This window comes from Astyanax mexicanus, chromosome 21, assembly GCF_023375975.1.
Source record: "Astyanax mexicanus isolate ESR-SI-001 chromosome 21, AstMex3_surface, whole genome shotgun sequence".
Lineage (NCBI taxonomy): Eukaryota > Metazoa > Chordata > Actinopteri > Characiformes > Acestrorhamphidae > Astyanax > Astyanax mexicanus.
The window spans coordinates 27,663,633-27,680,583 of record NC_064428.1 but is presented as its reverse complement, the minus strand read 5'-3'; the positions used below and the strand labels follow the sequence as shown (position 1 = coordinate 27,680,583).

At 37.6% G+C, this 16,951-nt stretch overlaps 1 protein-coding gene across 2 annotated transcripts in view; it reads right to left on the bottom strand.

The window, feature by feature from the left end:
• The window catches only part of LOC103044847 (activating transcription factor 7 interacting protein), a 64,968-nt gene extending 55,701 nt beyond the window's left edge, over window positions 1–9,267 (bottom strand). Inside the window, exon 1 of one of the 2 annotated variants that reach the window (XM_049469387.1) lies at window positions 9,039–9,267. The gene's annotated coding sequence lies outside the window, so the exon portion shown is untranslated. The remainder of the gene's footprint in view (window positions 1–9,038) is intronic. The other variant, XM_022674672.2, reaches the window with a different exon arrangement.
• Between the last annotated feature and the right edge of the window lie 7,684 nt (window positions 9,268–16,951).

Genomic DNA, 16,951 nt, shown 5'->3' with positions numbered 1-16,951 from the left:
TCCAGGAGGTCACAAAAGAACCCAGAAGAACATCTAAAGATCCGTTAAAGTCAGTGTTAATGATTTATTAATAAAAAAGAGACTGGTAGAAAAAGGTAAAAGGCAAAAAAACACTAATGAATTTTTTCCATATCGGGATAAACTTTATTTTAAGCACATTAAGGATACCACCGTCCATATTTAATTACACAAACTGTAAAAAATATTGTGTATCGTTAAAATGTATTTAAATATTGTGTTACAATATTAACATCAACATTAACATCAATTACAATATAAAAAAATATTTAATTGTCATAGCAGATTTCTCCAGAAGTCAGTGATCCAATATGATATGATATTAATAATGTCCTCTGTTTATTATAGATTTGATTCGTTGTAATGAAATTTGGTTTTGTCTAATTTGTCTCTGGTAGATGCATTGAAAAGTATGAAATTATATGTAAACTATTGCACAGGCGTACATTGCGATTATGATACTAAAGCGATATATTATGCAGCCCTTGTATATAAATCTATGTACTCTAAGTATATCTGTCATTACAAATGATTATCAGCTTTTCTCCAATCCTAGCTGATCCTAGCTGTAGCTGGGCAGAGAACAGCAGTATGATTGATTAAGTGTGTTGACGCAAGCCATCAGTCAGTCGACAAGTGTGGGAGGTGTACTGAACTAGGCTAGACTGCGCAACATATCTAAACTCACACTACTTCAAACCTGGCTTAAAATCTGTGTAAATCATACTTAACGTCACCAACATCTGTGGCAAGACTGGAAAAAATCAGGTTCTAACCAGATGTCTTCCAGTAACAGTTTACTAACCTACCAAGTGAAGCTTTTCCCCCCACCACCACCATCCCTGAAGGAAACACATGTTCACCACACATGCTAAGGCAAAAATAACAGGGCAAGAAAATCCACAATTTAGCCAGACATGGAGATAAAAGCATGCACAGGAAAATGTGGTGCACAGCCAAACTGTGCAGGAAGGTCACGCACAGTTATGCCCCTCCCCTTTGTGAGCACAGTGAATGCAGAGGAGTGAGTGGAAAATTACTGGCTGACGGACCGTACCATTTTAGACAGGGGGGCTCAAACCTACCCAGGTTAGCAACAGAAAATATAAATACTTCCAAATGTGCTCTGATGCTAATGTGAACAGAAACTAAATAAAGACATATTTTCATAAAAAAAACAGATCCTTTTAAATTGGATTTATGACTTCACCAAAAATATGTAATTTATTATTATCATAAACACTTGTACCAAAACAACGAAATGTGAGCCAAACTTGGAAAGGTAGAATGAGAGAAATAGAACAAGAGAGAGAGCAAGAGCTAGACCAAGCGAAGGAGAGCTCTCCTAACCATGCGCTACTAGAATAGACTAGCAGCAGAGAGGCAGAATAGCAAGGGAGGAGTGCACTGACATAGCAAGCCAGTTTAGTACAAACACTCAAATGCCACGCCCTATAAACTTCATTATCATTATTACTAGCCAAAATTAGAAGTGGGAAAGGCAGCGAAAATGACAACGCTTGAGGAAATGAAATATTACATTACCTAAACAATTTCTGAGTAGAACACTGACCAGCTAAATGTTTCATACTTACAAATGCATCAATATAGTGTTTTTTTTTTCCAACCAAGTACTAATACGACTACATGTATTTTTGTACAAGCCAATAGCTATACCGATACCTACTAAGATTTAAGCAACCAGGAGCATTATGTAATAGTGGGCTAAGCGCTGTCACTATGTTAATGTAGGTTGCTATCGGCTACTGTCGTCACTACCGGAGGGGAGCCCTGAGGGAGCACAATTGGCTTTGCTCTCTCTGGCTGGGTAGATGGCGCTCTTTCCCCTCATCACTCCAAAGGGTGATGTAGATCAGCACAAGGCGTCTGTGAGCTGGTGTATCGGAACTGAGTCGCTGCGCTTTCCTCCGAGTGCGCTGTGATGCTACTCGGTTATGCTACATCAGCAGCAGTTCAAAAAGAGGCGGTGGCTGACTTCACATGTATCGGAGGAGGCATGTGCTAGTCTTTACCCTCCTGGTGTTGAGGCATCACGAGTGATTGGGAGAGTCCTAATGAGTGGGTTGGGTAAATGTAAATTGGGGAGAAAATGGGAAAATAAATTTGAATTACAGTTTGATGAGCTGTTGGTGTTTAGAGAGTTGCGTTAAATTATTCTCTTTCTCTCTAAATCACTATAAATATTTATGCTCAGACTTGATCGATGAAGTTGCCTGTTTGTTAGCTCAGCAATGTACACTAGGTATCGGATGTTGGTATCGTAGCCTTATTGGCAAGTATGAATACATTAATGTGGTATCAGTCCCGATACATATACCAGTATCGATATTCGTGCACTAGATTAAGTTCAATGCAGTGCTGTGCAGTGCATAAAATGTGTAAGACTGCATTAATACATTTTGACAGTTTTTACAAATGCCTCTACTAAGGCTGTACGAAAATCATATTATTATTGTTTTCGCAATTTGAGGTTTCATGATGAACACATCAAAGAGCTGCGATGAAGCTGTAAATAACAGCAAACTCAGACTGCATTACCCGGTTGCAGCAACAGAGGGAGCTCACATGCTTACATGACATACCTACGCTTGAGGCAGAGTGAGGTACGTGTCCACAGCAAGACCACACATCAGACTACTACAGGGTAAGTCAAAAGATGCAGGACTGCCCTTTATTTTAGCAAGATGGCAACCATGTTCCAAAAATAGCCTAAAAGATTAGGGGTGTTTAAAAAAATAAAAGGGTATCCTGCAACTTTTTCCTCACACTGTACATCGGCTCTATGCCACACCATACGCGTACCCTGCTCAGGGCCACATTTCCCCGCCTTGGCCTACAGCATAGCTTGGCGTGTACCTCCCCAGAAAAGTAACTCCTATTTGCAGTGACATGACCACAGCAATGTGATTAAGTCCACGGATCCTTGTTTTCATGCCTTTACATTCCCTCCTTTAGGGTTAAACTGCAGAGCAATGCAGCCACATGAAAGCACAAGTATAAAGTCTCACAACGGTGTAAGCCACTTGCACTGTCTTGCACACTGTAAAACATTACACATTGTCGAATCATTACACTGTACTAACTGGAAAAACTGGGTATCTAGGGCAAAAATCTGATTTCTGCAGCCTGGTCTGTGTTTCTACATTACTATTGTAGATAAAACATCCAGGACTCAACAAGGCGATATACCAATTCTACTGGAATGAGAAGTATTGTATGTATTGGAAATTCACAGGACTGTAAAAATCCAGCCAAATACTCTTCAAACTGTTGTTCTGCTGTAACAACTGCCCTGACAGGCTTTAGCAACACCAGCAGTTCAAGGTAGCTTGGCCAGTCTTGGCTGTCTCTGTTGTTCCCCCGTGTGACAATGCACAAAATGCAGCTTGCACCAACCATTGTTGCCTAGCTTAACAGGTCTCCGTTTGTGTATCTGAACTAGATATGTTCTTGGTCTTCGTCATGTTTGTCCACTTTCTTGCTTGGTCTGACTAACCCAACATTGTCGGACAACCCAACATGTTCTCTCAGACTCTGGGTCACAGACAGGTTTTGCATCTCCTTGATTCTCACTCAAAGACCAATGCTTAGGTGGATGCATTACCTAGAAACCTACTCCTAACCATGTCTACAGACCATTGGATGCAAGAGAAAAAGTCCACTGCAAAGACCTGAGCAACTCTGATAAGAAGTTATATGATATGGCCAGATAACTAGGCCAAAGTATCTTCAACATGGTGTGCTACCTGTCAGTTGAGCAAAACCAGCAACATAGTGTTGGGCACCCAAGGATCATCGATGTGTGAGGGTAACAAAGGGACAGAGGGGCATCTGTGGCACAAGTTGCATAGCTGCAGACCAGTAAAAGTGCCCTTGAAAACCATCAAAATTGCAAACAGTTGGCACCCAAGACTGGAATAGACAAGGATATTATTGCCATAGTCTCTGTTTGCCATTCGGTTTTGATAACAAGGCGTGCTGCAGCCATCTGTGCTCTAGAACATAAAGTTTCATAGTTATGACTCTCCTCAAAGCGTGTTCAACTGTTTTGAAATGTCAAAGCATTGCAACCATTGGCTATACCAGTATCTTGCCAAGGAATCATGTTCAGACCCTTTACCTTCCAGACTGAAAGGTGCTTGTAGGACACAGAGAATAAGTAACAGCAAAACACAGGATGACAACTTAGGAAAGAAATAGTCACCTACCTTTTCTTGCATGTTTTTGTCCTTGCCTGGTCCAAAATGCAAATGTTTGATCATTGAAGTAGTAAATAGTAGTAAAAGTTATAATAAGTATGATGTTTACCTTAAGAAAGGCAATCTGCAAGAGTTCAACTGCAATTTGGCAAGTGTAAAGATCCCTTGCACTGCCAACTCAGAGACAAATTTCTGCAAAGGCTTGGTACTCCAAAGGTTTTCTCAGTAAGAGCTGACCCATTTAGAGTTGTCATGAGCCAATAGCAATTGTCTTCCAACTTCGAATCTTCGAAGAAGCTTGGAATATATTAAGACATTTGATTTCGATTCCCATTTCCTGATGAATTACTGAGGAATTTGTGGCTAGGGAACTTCATTCTGATTCTCCTTCTTGTTAAAATGAACTGTAGCCCTTTCAGGTACCTGGTAACTGGCATCACACTGTTTCTCAACAAAAGTTACATTTATTGTACCTGATGGAACTCTAGAGAAGGAAATATCTGAAACTCAGTTTTGAGGTTTTAGGTGATTCTTACAATGTACAGTGTAACCAGCCTTTTTTCCAGGATTTCTTTCAAATTTAGTGGAACAACTTTTCATCTGGATTATATTCTGACTTTGAAAACAGGGGCATGTGCAAGGCCTCTTGGGTAAGCTCCTTTCAAACAAAGTATGTACTTTTTCCACATTGGATGTGCAAGATGCTATTTCTGAACCTGTGCATTCAGTCACACAGCTCTTAGGAGCAAAGTCAGAGCAAGAGCAAGTGCCAAAGCAAGATTTGGAAGGTTAAAAATATGCCATCTGCTACACCTTAACCTTCCTAACATATTTGGCCGTTTACCTAACAGCAGCTCATCCACTAGGTTTATTATCCATTACATGCTTTAGTCAAAATTCAGTATTATTATCACAAAACCTGTAAAATTTTTCTGTAAATAACTCTCAAAGACAATCAGCAATTCTAACAAATATCATCATATGGTCACCTAGACCAAAAGGTAAAAGCGGCATCACAGTACATTCACATTTGCATACCATCCATGGAAAGTAGGAGCAAAGGACCCTTAAAGCTCTTTTACACATAATATTTAGATACATTTTACATTTAAAGTATTAAGCCGATGCCCTTATTACCGACTAACAACGGTGCTTTCTTGTTTACTTCAAAATATCCATAGCAAGTTTGTAGAGACTAGGATCAAAAGCTTGATGATGTTAGAACCCAAGGATTTTTTTTAAATTAAGATTAGTTTGTCATCAAGCTGCCGGCGCTCAGAGGGAGCAAATTTGGCCTTGCTCCCTCCGGGTGCGTAGATGGCGCTCTCTGCTCACATCACTCCTAGGGTGATGTCCGCAGCACAGGGCATCTGTGAGCTGATGTATCGGAACCGAGTCAGCTCGAAAAGAAGTGGTGCCTGACTTCACATGTATCGGAGGAGGCACACCTTCCGGTGTGTTGGGGCATTACTAATGATGGGGGAGTTCTAATGAGTGGGTTGGTTAATTGGCCGTGTAAATTGGGGAGAAAATAGGAAAAAATTGAAATAAAATTATAAAAAAAAGATTAGTTCATGAACTCTTTGAAAAGATGAGTCTTCAGTTGGAGTTTGAAGACCACGAGTGACTCTGCTGTTCTGACACCCAGTGGAAGTTCACCACCTTAGTCCTACAGCACAGAGAAGAGTCGGGATGTTTGTTTTCTGTGGGTTTTAAGGGATGGTGGGTCGAGCCGAGCCGTACCGGAAGCTCTAAGAGCTCTTGGTACAGATCTGGCTTTGACTATTGCCATCAACTAGGAAGAAACTGTTTTTGGCTTTGTAGTCCAGCATCATGGTTTTAAAACTGATGCAGGCGGCAACAGGAAGCCAGTAAAGAGAATGCAGCAAAGGAGTCCCATGACTAAACTTCGGAAGATTGAGTCGTGCTGTCGCATTCTGAATTAGTTGCAGGGGTTTGGTGGTTCGCAGTGGAAGACAGTGAAAGACCAGCCAACAGGCCTCTGAAAGACTTGAATCGCTTTAAACTAATGTGCTGTTCAAAGTCTATTGCATGTTCTCTTGGTCAATGCTTCTTCAGTTCACCATTTTAAAAGGCTTTAAAAAAGGAGTTGCATAGATTTGTGAAAAGTAATATTAGCTTCTAGAAGAAGTTGTTTACCTAGATATCCAACCAGCTCCATAGGATGCTTTTTGCCTGTTCAAAGCAGCTCTATCTTTAGCATGGACATGGAAATTCTTGCAATTTTATCATTTCCAGATGTGATCATTTAATGAGGTTATAGTGGTCCCTGTAGTTGGCATGGATTTTGTATGCACACTTTATGTGCACAGTAGGGTTTATTAAAGGCCAGGGTTCAATGCCCTGTTCGGGTAGAAATGCAGACAGAACTCCAAATGCTGCATTGGTCTACCATATTGACAAATTCTGGATATGAGTGTCAGTTAATTGACAGAGAGAGCAATGTGAAAGGTAAAGGTTTTATTACAATTTTAAACAACAACCTGTGCAATTACAAAATATATTTTTTGGATACTATTCATCCTTGCTTTCACAAAAAGGTCTGTGCGGTTATATAAGCTTTTATAAACACTATTTCAAGCCATTTTAAAAAATGGGTGCAAGATTTTAAGATTTTGTGTTTGTAATCCAGTTACTATTTAATACTCATTGAAACACAACAGAACGCTCTCTTCCTGGCTTGCTTTGACAAGCCCTACAAGTCAACCTTCACTCAGGCTACACCATATACGTTTTTCACATATTTTAATATTTTGTGATCATCCTGGAAGACGGATGACACACCAAAAAGTAATCAACTGCGATAGCTCTCTTTACCTTGGTGCAGTAGCATTAGCAAGGCATTTGCTTTAGCATTAGCAAGTTTAGACCCCGTGCTCTAAATATGGGCATGACAAGTGCAGTCTACAAAATGATGACATGACTTCAATAGTCTATAATACCATAAACTGTACTGTTACACTTCAGCGAGTGCACAGCTGTGACTGTTGAGTTTATCACAGTACTATACCATAGATTGTTGCCAATATCTCACAGTATAGCACAACCTCAAGCATATTATTGCAAGTATTGCCATTATACCCTTGTTATATACCTTATAACACAAAGTGCATTATTTCAGTTATACCACAGTATTATACCACAGACCTAGCATACAATCTAGTGTATTATGAGGATGTTACCACAATAATACACCATGAACCCATGCCAAGTGACCAAATATCAACACCTCTTGTTAAGGCATGACGATTAGTGTGTTACTATGAATAAAACAAAACCATTTCAGTACTTCATGATGTATTTGATCTACACAAGTAACCACATAAATCTTAAATCAATTTATGACAACATGCTCAAAAGAAAACTTTACTCTGTTAAAAAAAATCAACATTTGTTAAGAAGCCAACACTTTAATATGAAATGAAATCAAAATTAACATATTTTTCAGGTTTAGTTTCATATTGAGAACTGTGGTGCTACACTAATCAAAATCAGTATCAGAATAAAAAAGCTTCTTGCTTTTAATCTAAACCCTCCTAGCAATTGGAGATATAGGCATTAAAAGCGTTTGTTTATGTGTTTTCTAGAGATACAACAGCCCTAAACGTGTATAAAGTATTAGTGACGAAGACAATTCAACATTTTTTGTACTTGAGTATTGCAAGTAGTTTATTCTAAAAAATGACTACTCAAGTACTGAAAGTAAAAGTAGGTGGTTTGGAATGATTCGTAACATTTTTATAACTGTAACAACAAGTAACGATGCAGCACATAAAAATGTATTAGAATAAAATATTAAACTCAGCGCAAATATGTAACTAGTGAAGTAAAAGTAGAAGTTGTATAAAAAGTATTTAATAATAATTTTAGTATTTAAGTACAGTAGTGAAGTAAAAATAATACTCCAGTAGATTTAAATACATAATTTAGTACTTAAGTACAGTAGAGAAGTAATAAATATATTCCAGTAGATACAGATACAGTATTTTAGTACTTAAATACAGTAGTGAATTCAAAATAATACTCCAGTAGATACAGATACAGCATTTTAGTACTTAAATACAGTAGTGAATTCAAAATAATACTCCAGTAGATACAGATGCAATATTGTAGTACTTAAATACAGTAAATAATTCAAAATAATACTCCAGTAGATACAGATACAGCATTTTAGTACTTAAATACAGTAAATAATTCAAAATAATACTCCAGTAGATACAGATGCAATATTGTAGTACTTAAATACAGTAAATAATTCAAAATAATACTCCAGTAGATACAGATACAGCATTTTAGTACTTAAATACAGTAAATAATTCAAAATAATACTCCAGTAGATACAGATGCAATATTGTAGTACTTAAATACAGTAAATAATTCAAAATAATACTCCAGTAGATACAGATGCAGTATTGTAGTACTTAAATGCAGTAGTGAATTCATAATAATACTCCAGTAGATACAGATACAGCATTTTAACATTTAAGTACAGTAGTGAAGTAGTTCTACTACCTACTATACATCTCATCTCTGCACAGCCCACAGAACCAGCTATTTCTGACCAGCATCTTCTCTAGATAAATAGATAACCTACATCTTAAACTAGCAACAGTAGAAGCCAACTCTACTGAAGTGGTCTAAACCCAGAGTGACAGGTGGATAAAAATGAATTTAAATCGAATTCAGTTTAAATTAAATGAGTTAATCAGAGAAACAAGGCAGAAAGTCACAGCAGACAGAGTTAGACTTTGCGAGATTTGTTGGGAATAAAGAACTCACCCAGAAATCCAGCGGTCCGGAGCGGTAGCGGTGGTGGTACTCTGGAGAAATCGGAAATAAAGCCGGCGTTTGTTTACACTCGGCGACTCGATTCGTTTAGTCTGAGAAAGCGGCGCCGAATATTCGTCTGAATCGAATACTGTAGCGCGCGGCGGTGACGGAATCGGGAACAGCCGGTCACACAGGCGGAGCACAGTCTGACTGACTGTACTCAGAGCGGCTGTGTGTGTGTGTGTGTGTGTGTGTAACAGTGTAGGAGCCGGGCGGTCGGTCTACGGCTGTTCAAAGACAAAAAAGGGGGAGGAGGGCGCGAGCGGTTTTCGCGGGAGTCAGAGAAAATAAGGTCCTCCTACTAGACCGAGGACAGTCTACTGACTAAAATACGATCTAAAGTGACCATAAAACGCGATATACCGAGAGTTCATTATGATTTAAACGACCAAATGAGCGTTAACACTAAAATACATACAGCTCTGAAAAAAAAATTAGAGATCACTTCAGCTTCTGAATCAGTTTCTCAGATTTTGTTATTTATAGGTATCTGTTTGAGTAAAATGAACAGCGTTGTTTTATTCTATAAACTACAGACAACATTTCTCCCAAATTCCAGATAAAAATATTGTGATTTACAGCATTTATTTGCGGAAAATGAGAAATGGCTGAAATAACAAAAATATCAGAGCTTTCAGACTTCAAATAATGCAAAGAAAACAAGTTTATATTTATAAAGTTTAAAGAGTTTAAAAAATCACCATTTGGTGGAAAAACCCTGTTTTTTAATCACAGTTTTAAATGCATCTTGGCATGTTCTCCTTCACCAGTCTTACACATTGCTTTTGGATAATATTATGCCACTCCTGGTGCAAAAAATAGAAGTTCCAAGCAGTTCAGCCTGGTTTAATGGTTTGCAAACATTTATTTTAGGTTGCATTACATCTTTAAGGTTAAAAATAATAATAAAACATTGGAAAAAAAAACTTGTGGCTCTGAATACAATCACAATTAATGCTTTTAAATAAAAGGTGCTCCCCACAAATAATACTTTTAATGTAAAGAATTATTATGTCCCTTTCTACACTGCAAGACAAACAAGATATACATATTTGTGTAAGTAAAGTTTAATACAAGCCATACATTTGAAACTACAATGTTGAATTAATGTTAAACCAAGATAAAATTCATGTGTGCAAATAAATCACTTCCGACATCAAAGTGAAATAAAAAAAATGTTGATTGCTGTCTTAAAAATGGCTCATGACACCAACAAATAAGCTTATGTTATGGGGTCTGTTTATCATATCTTGAACTACTGTCTTAAACTGACAATTTTAATTGTTTATTCTTTATTTCCTTTGATTAATTTTTCCCTGCTTTAGATGTATACTCCATGTCGAGTCCCAAGACAAGAACATGACTTTTTGTGCTCGAGTCCAGATCAAATATTTCTGAGTCCAACTCAGCTTAAGACCAAAACAAGACCAATTCTAAATGAGGTTCTAAATGAGACAGAGACTGCTTGCTTATGGTCTTAAGACCGTGTAACTTGAGTCGTAAGTATTAATGCTGAAATTTAATGTAGGTATTAACAGCTACTAGGAAATCAAGACACTTAGCTAGCTTGCTAGCAACAACAGTATCGATGGAAACTACAATATAAATTTGCAATATAATGGGAATGGTATCAAGGTATCATCAGTGTAGCAAGGTTAGCATATTAGCTATTATGTGCAGTACATATCTAACGTAAGACTGTAACCCTGTTAAATGATCCTATTTCCAAACAAAACATGATTTAACTAATGAACTGAAGCCCTTCAAACTTCAAAGCGATTTTTGTCGTGATCATCCATCAACACCCCCTACACAATTTACTCTCCCTCATCTGTGATTCTTTTGGCGACCGGCTGCTCTCTCCACCAACTCACTGCATGGCTCACCAGCTTCAGCTGATCACTTATTATACAACAAAGACATGAATAAAGTGGATTCATTGTCAGTGAGAAACCCAGATCCAATAAGATCACATTAAACCGGTTAAAAGAGGGGATTTCCCTGAGGCTGAGAAAGCAGGAGGTAAACCGAATGAACTCGCAGACAGTGTGGGGGGAAGGGAGCCGGTAGGCGGGGTCTATTGGAGCAGCAAGAAGAATGCTTCAGCAGCAGTTCTTTGTCTAAATTAAAAAACTTTCCTCCACCTTTTCCATTTAAAGAGCTGGATTCAGTGCTTTGGAGAAGCTTACTGTGGATACAGGTTCAAAAAACATAGCTGAGATAATAAACAGTAAAATTTCCAGTCAGTTTCTCACACCAGTCCAGCCAGGAGTCAAATTACCGAATACATTGTAAAGGGTGGTTGGTGGTTAACAACTATGGCTTAATTTGTCCCCCTAAGCTCTATTTAATACCAGCTGTCCAGGTAAAAACATACCCAACGATGATTAACCAGCTGTTTACCAGCATGGTAATCTAGGGATGCAGAATGATAACGGAATTATAGCAGCATCAGCCGATAATTGTTTTTCTTAAAATCATCGGCCGATATGGCCAATATTTTAAACTGATACTGGCTGACTTATTTAGTGTAATGCCAGAAAAGAACCAAGCAATGCACGCCGCATTGCTACAATTGGCCAACGCAGGCTGTGAGACTTTACAATGCATTGATTTAGGCTAATATTTATTTAGCCAAGTTATTAAGTTAATACATGTGTAATATCAGATATCTGCATTCGCCCAAAATTCCCACAATGGTGCATCCCTAAAAGAGACTTTAACCAAAAGAAAGTATTTTTTGGAAGGGGATGACAAAAACAAGCCTTGTCTCTGGCCTTCACTCAAGACAGGTTTATGGCGTCATACTCATGCTTTTTTTGGTATCAGTTATGTTACTTCACCAAGACTTATAAATAGCCGTAAACAACTGGATAATAATAATAACCTATATAACCGGAACCATTGAGGACCACAAAACTGAAAAACGACTTCTTGAACTACCTTAAGTAATACTCATTAGTTGGGGAATTCTATACGTTTTTATTGACCAGTCTTATGCAAAGGGATTGTGATGTCACTGGTTTCAATTGAGGAACTCAAAGGTCAAGTATTTAGATTATTTTGATTTACATATAATTGATATAAAGGTATAATTGCTTCAACCAAGTCTGTTTTAGGTTAGGGAAGGGAAACCCCAGGGTGCTCTCCAACTGCTGACCTGGTGATATTTGTAAATGTGTTGATCTGTTGGAATTATTTGATTTTTTAAAACTATATTTCATTCTTTGTTTTGTTTTGTACATTTGCAATGCTAAAACAACAAAATGTAACACTCATTGTATTGTTTTACACATTGTCATCTTTGTACATTTTGAGATTTTAACAGTTAACTGGGAGTTTCCATATAGTTTCAAGTCATGCTGTGGTACATTACCCACAAGGTTTTTTATTCTGTTCAATGTGAATATGACAGTTCCACCAAAACCCTCTAGGGGATTTCACACATGTACAGTTGGACATAATTACCATGTTTTACACTGTTCTGTTCGTTCACGGTCACATGTTCCTGTCACTCATTCCATATAAGGTGAAATGAGTTGATCACTAATGAAGCAACATTAATACAAACAAAAAACACAGTCAGTGAAATAAAATGGGAAATAAAGAAATGACTCAGAGACCAATAATATTAAGAGAGAAAAAAGTTAAATAATTATTCACCTCCCACCCACCATTCTGAGACTTTCCCTGCTACTGTGATTCACTCAGAAATGCATCACTGTAAGGAAGTCTGATGTCTGATTTATGTTGACTCTCAGTCTAATCTAGGTTAAGGTTTACTCATGTAAACAGCAATAACAACTCCAAACAACATCTGCTGAAATCTACTGTGGCGTGCAATAGGAAAGACCCACACAAGGTGGCATGTTTCTTTAAGGAAGAGCTCTTTATAAAAAGCTTACTACTCGCTTACAGCTCTTAGAAGTGCTTGGAGAGTCAACACAACTGGACACAACTGAAAGCAAAAAAAACAAGCAAACTCCAAAACATAGACAAATAATATGAAAATAATCGAATTGTTTACTTCCTCTCCTTCCTATACAATGAAGTTGACGCAAAAAGACTTAAAATATTGTTCTTAAACCCCCTATCCCATCCCACCATTGAGAAACCCATCCCATCATTGAGAAAAAAAAACAGCTACCTCAGTGACACAGTGTAATGTTTTACAATTTCTTAATTGTTATGTTGGCTTTTAATCTAATCTACATTATAGTCTATTAATGTAAACAGCAACTAGAAGGGTCCAAGCATCTACTGCGGAAAATAAATGTATAAAAATATAATATATTTTACGGACTATAAGGCGCACCATATTATAACCCGCACTATTAATTAACGTCTATTTTTTGGTCTATTTTCATACATAAGGCGCACCGGATTATGAGACGCATTTTAAGCAACAATAGTATGGAACAGGGGTGTCACCATGTTTGAAACGAAAGTCAAACGAAACGATGTTATTCTACACAGATTTCTCTCCTGAAAATGTATATTTATATGGGTAAAGAACTGCCATGTACTTACAGTAAGCTTGATTTCCAGTATTTTAGCGCGGTTAGCAGCACTGCTAGCCACGGTTAGCAGTACATAGCGCTAGTAAACGCTGGCCGACAGCACTACACTGAGGAACCCCAGAGCGCTATCAGCTAGCGGTTTGTCCCACATAGCTTGTTTTAACACGGTAAACATGCAGGCTACAGTCCGATTATACTCAGCTCTGAACGATGAAAGAGCTAATGCTACGGTTAGCGGCTAATGCTAATACTGCTTCAGCCACAGTGCTAGAGAAACCTCTCTGAAACTCTATAAAAACTGTATAAAGCTGCACTTCAGCAGAGTGACTTTACTGCTGCTTACAATCTGGTAGAATTTATACATAAGGCGCACCAGATTTAAATGCGCACTAAAGATTTTTGGGAAACATAAACATAAACATATTTTCCAAGATCTTACATCTCATTTTGGCAGTGTTTAATGTTTTTCAACATATGATTGTTAGGTGGGATGGCTGTTAAAAAAGGAATACGCATATTTTATGTGTATCGTTGAGCTCACACCCATCTGTCATTTTAACTCTAATCAACGTCGAATCAACGTTGATGTTATGGTTGAATCAACAGTGGTTTTGGTGATAATTTTGAAAAGTGAATCAACATTGATATGGCAACATTGTTTCAACGTTGTGTGTTCAACCTTTAATAAACCATAGCTCACTAAAACTAGAAAAGCCTATGGTTAAACAGAGTGTTACAATAAACTTAGACCACTGTAGTAAAGCTAAGTATAAAGAATGTTACCCACTATTGCCAATCTGATTTAGCATCTCATCTGAAAAACACAACAGTAAAACAAAAAGATCATGAATATTCCCACAGCTATGGTGCCAGAATTGGTGCCAAATTGAAAAGCAATTACTGCAAATTGAATAAAAACACTTTTTTATCCCTTCATCCAACCGTTTTTTTTTTATTTTTTATTTTATGCTGATGAAATGTAAAACGCTAATTCAAAAGGCGAAGGTTGGGAATATTTTGTTGATTTATTGTTAAAATTAAACTTTTTGCACAACCATTTAACATTAAATGTTGTTTCTGCGTACAGACCTGTAGTTTTGATTTTAACATTCGTAGTAGTTCTCGTTATACAATCAGTTACACAATCAGCCATTTTGTTTCTGAACCACATGCTGCTGCTAGTGAGGCTTGATGATTCTCCTCCCTCCAAAATGTCCACTGTGTCTACTGCAGTTCCACCAGTGACCTCTAGGGGGTTGCACACATGAACAGACGGGCATTGTTGATATATTTTTACCATATGTTAAATTTTTTATGGTTACTTAGTAGCTATTTGTCCATTGTTGTACATGTCCCTGCTGCCACTGCTTTCACATAAAGGGGAAAAAAGTCTGGGTTGTTGTACCAATAGGTTAAGTGTGAGGTCAGACAGCAAAGATATAGCATAGCCTGTCCGTCTCAAGCTATTTATTATATAATTTCTAAATTCATGTTAAAAATCTTGCTTTGTAGCTACATTTTTGAAGTTTTGAGCCACTTGAAGGGCAGGACAGACTACAGAGGTCAGAGTGCAGTCTCAAGGACATTAGAATAAATGGTACAAATAAGTGCAAAAAAGTAGAAACACGCATAATATCTACAAAAATTAATGTTCGGATGGACTGTTAACAGTGAAACGTTTAAAAAGTGAACATTTGCTGTTTAATCCATTTTTTTCCCACATTTTTTTCACAAAAGGCTCATAAGCTCCTCCCCTTCTCATTCACCACTGAAGCACAACAAAGACAGAAACATGGCTGAACAAGAAGAAAACACTCACTTGAACCAAACTGAAGATTTAAAGCTTAACAATCACCACAGAAGAGAAATCAGCATTTTGGACAAATTTGTTAAACACAAAAGTGTAAAATAGTGTAAAATATCACTATAAAAATCCAGATCTCTTAGTGTCATTTTTGTACGTCTTTCTCAGAAATATGAACTGAATTAGATGTAAAACTCGAATATGAACAGGTCAATCCCATTTTATATTTTGTTCAGCATTCCCTACATGACGATCTTCTCGCTCTGAAGTCCAAACTCCTCAAAAACGAGCAACATCGAACATCGTGTGGACGCCAGGCTTTGTTCTACACGTGGAGTTTAGGCAGACGTTTTTGGCGGTAAATGTGAGTTTACGCCGCCCCCGTGTGGACACGGTGAACTACACGTGTTAATTTATTGTGATATGTCTCTCCCTGCTGGTCAAATAAATATCACAACAAAAAACTAGTAACCTGCTGTTTGATCTACTACACAGTGATGTGTTTAAAAGTTTTTAATATTTCAGAATTATTTAGATTTATGCATAAAGGAACCCCCCCAAAAAACGTCATCAAATCTTCACATGTCACAGGATAATCAAATCAAGCAAAACATACTAAAATATTACACTTGTTTATGTATTAAAGTAGGACAAATGATCCAATATTTCACACTTGAGAGTGACAAAAGTACATCTCTGGAAAGAAAATTAAGTTTTAAGAGTTCAGAAATCAATATTTGGTGGAATAACCCTGGTTTTTAATCAGTTTTCATGCATCTTGGCATGTTCTCCTCCATCAGTCTTTCCCACTGCTTTTGGATAACTTTATGCCACTCCTGGTGCAAAAATTTAAGCAGTTCAGCTTGGTTTGATGGCTTGTGATCATCCGTCTTCCACTTTGATTATATTCCAGAAGTTTTCAATTTGGCAAAATTTAAAGAAACTCATCATTTTTAAGTGGCTGTATGTGAACCTTTGATTTCAGTGTTATTTCCACTAACTGTTCATTAACTGTTCCTAGACATTGGCCAGAAGCCATTGGTTTCAGCACTGGGATATGTTGGTGGGTTTCCTCCCATGAACCGCTGCTTCAGCTCCTTCCATAACATTCCTATTGAATTAGGATCAGGATTTTGGCTTCGGCCCATTCCAAAACATAAACTTTATTTTTCATGCTCGTGAGTCGTTGTCTTGCTGCATAACCCACATTCTACTGAAGCTCATCTCACAGACTGACAGATATAGTCCTGATATATTCCTTCAGAGTTTGCTGGTAAATTTCTTGAAACATGACACTACCACCACCATGTTTCATGTTAGGTGGAATAAGGTTTTTATGCTGGAATGCTGTGTTTTACTTTTCTCCTAACAAACCAAAAAGATCTATTTTATTTTAAGTACCATTGTAGAGAGACAAAAGCCCTATCCGGACTGGATTAGTTTCTCAGGGGGAAGTCTGTGAAGAATATTTCACACTTCTACTCAGGGATAAAACTTTTGCATTCTGACTTTTCCACCCACTGTTGTGTTTACGTGGA